We start from the raw sequence: 2,859 nt of genomic DNA on the forward strand, positions 1-2,859 counted from the left end.
GTTGAAATGAAAGAAGGAAAGTGAGAAATTGCGCAGAATGTTCTTCACTTTCAAACAGTTTTGTATTAATTTAAAATTGTAATTATTTATTAAACAATACTTACGATCAACAAAATTTGATCCTATATCTACGGGTTTTTCTTTACTAATCACAGGATAAGTAAGTGAAATTTTCCTTCCATTGAATTTTTTTTGAAAAAATATGCAAATGCTGTTACTTTACGATTACTTTGCATATACATAACACTTTGTTGAGGGTTATCCAACTAATTTAACTTAAGGCAGCAAAATGCATACAGCGTTTAAATGCATAACACGCTACGCCATGATTAAGAGTCTGTACATCCGTGAAATGTAGCGCAAACCCGGCTTATTCGTGGGTCAGTTTTGTAATGAGTTACATCGTAGTTTTAATAAAATGGTCATTTTGGATGTGCAGCAGAGTGTGCTCTTTCATCTGTGGCTGAATATTCCACTTCTAATTTTATTTTAAGGTCCACAAATTACTTAAGAAGTACTTTGAATTATGCAAGAATTGTGCAAGTTATTGCCTTTCACACAACCATAAAATATTTAAAGTTCATATAAACTATCAAAGGACACATCATACGATATGATCAATTTATTTTACGTCCTTTGTAAAACTAATTTATATATTTTGTTGTTTGTAACATCTGGAAGAAATAAGATATTGTCTTAGAAATTTTCAGTCTGCACCAATCCTAATCTAAAATTTCATACCATACTGAAATCGATTCTAACATTTTAAAATTCTATTTCAATAACTTGTGCATCTATGTTTTAATTATACAAGTTGAAACCAAACAATTTCTGCTGGTAATTCCGGATTTTGGTAAATGGGAAATAATTCTCTAAGTCTAAAATAGAGTTAAGTATCCCTCAGAATTTAAATTCTCATTAATAAAAAAATTGGTCCAAGGTTACTTCGAGAAAACTTCCCTCGCCCTTGAAATACAATCCAACAAATTCCGCTTCTTTGAAAAATCATAGAAAATTTGTGTTTTCTGATAACCTTTATGTAGTAAAAACCAGTGACACCTCGAACCCGCTGCACCGCGAGAGTGCAAATTCCAAGGAGGTGCCGTCACAGTTATGCAGACAATATGAAATATATTTAAAGTAGAGAATCAACGGAAAAGAGTCTATTATTATCAGTGTACTAGCTTAACTTCGATTGTTTATGTTTATACATCGAAAGAATGTCACGTAAAAATTTGTTTGATTTGAATGAGTGAATTAGTAAAATTATTAATTAAGCTACAATGCAACAAAATGTTTTGAATATGATTATTATTAATCTTATTTGATCATAATTAAATAAAGATGTGGGTTTTCTCACATTTTCTATAAAGTGAGGTTCTTAATTTGATCGATAAAAAATTGGTCGGAGACTATAAGTATAATCCGACAAATCCAGCTTTTTAAAAAAATTATGAAATTTGATTATACGATTTTCGTTTTGTGATAAAGTAAGAACCAGAGACGTAAATAACACCCCTTGTCCTTCAGCACCAGGTAATAGCAATCTGAAGCTGAAATGAAGAAAAACATGAATGATCTTTCCACTTTGACAAAAAACATCCATTGTGAATAATTCTAAAAAATAAATGCATGCCATGACCTTTTTTAGTTAATATTTTAAAATATTTAAAGCCTTGTTATAGTGTCTGGCCAAAATATTTTACACATTTGTTTTTGGAATTAAGTACAAAATTTGATACATTGAAATTATCATTAGAGCAGTCCGTATACCTTACCTTTTTATATAATAGCAGTATAACAATATCTTTAAGATTAATTGATGTAGCAGCTTAAGACAATAAATATTAAAAAAAATCAACAGCCAGGTAACTGGACACAAATAGGAAACATAAAAATAAAATATTCGTCGAAATGACACTATTGTGCTACTGCCTTTACTAACATTTGCGAAGTAAAAAATGTCCAGTTTAAAATCTTCATCTATGCGCTAATAGACAATTAATTATTAATCTAATCTAATGCTATTAAGATTATCTACCTGACCATGAGTCCTGTTAGAAAGCTGTCTAGATTTTCATCAAGCTATCAACTACATACATAACCTTTCACACATGAGTTTTCTCATTTCTTGATATTGCGAATATGTTCGTCTGATGGAATACATTACCTTACGGAATACTCAGACCAACTGACAGCGCACAATGCTAGATTTTTCCGGGCAAATTACATCCACAGAAATTTAATTTTCAATTTACGTCTTGCTATCCACCGTTCTTAACTATTTACAAGAAAAATCAATATAACGATGTAGTTTAACCAACCAAGTGAAACTTGAACATTTAGAGATTTTATTCATAAAAATACCAAATTCAGATTTCTAATTTTAAATGCATGTCACAAGTGCCACGTAGTATTATTCTGCCAATTAATCTTGTTGCAAATAAATAGGTGAAGTTAAGATCTACTTTGAAGGAAAAGACAATAATTAAGCATTGCAATTTAGCCTTCTTGAATTTCAAAAATGTGGTGTTTAATTGATCGTTGTAAACTTTAATAAAATAGCAGCTATTTACTTTACAAATGAGATAAAAACACTGTTACCATACCAGTGCGACCTTTGCTCACCTCAAAGCATCAGTTATATAATCAGTTAATCATACGAGTTGATAAAAAGCGTTGACCAACGTATAACATAAAATTTTGTCAGAGAATTAAAAATTTGCTTAATAATATTAAATTAAATAAATTAAAACGGGATCAAAACATGAATGAAGTAATCTAATATTACGACTGACAGCAATGTGGTATATAACGCATTACTTAAATAAGTCGAATAAGTCAAATTTATCTTGCCGC

This window comes from Zophobas morio, unplaced genomic scaffold (genome assembly GCF_036711695.1).
Source record: "Zophobas morio isolate AGI-343-1 ecotype UQ-CSIRO unplaced genomic scaffold, CSIRO_AGI_Zmor_V1 ptg000012l, whole genome shotgun sequence".
Classification (NCBI taxonomy): domain Eukaryota; kingdom Metazoa; phylum Arthropoda; class Insecta; order Coleoptera; family Tenebrionidae; genus Zophobas; species Zophobas morio.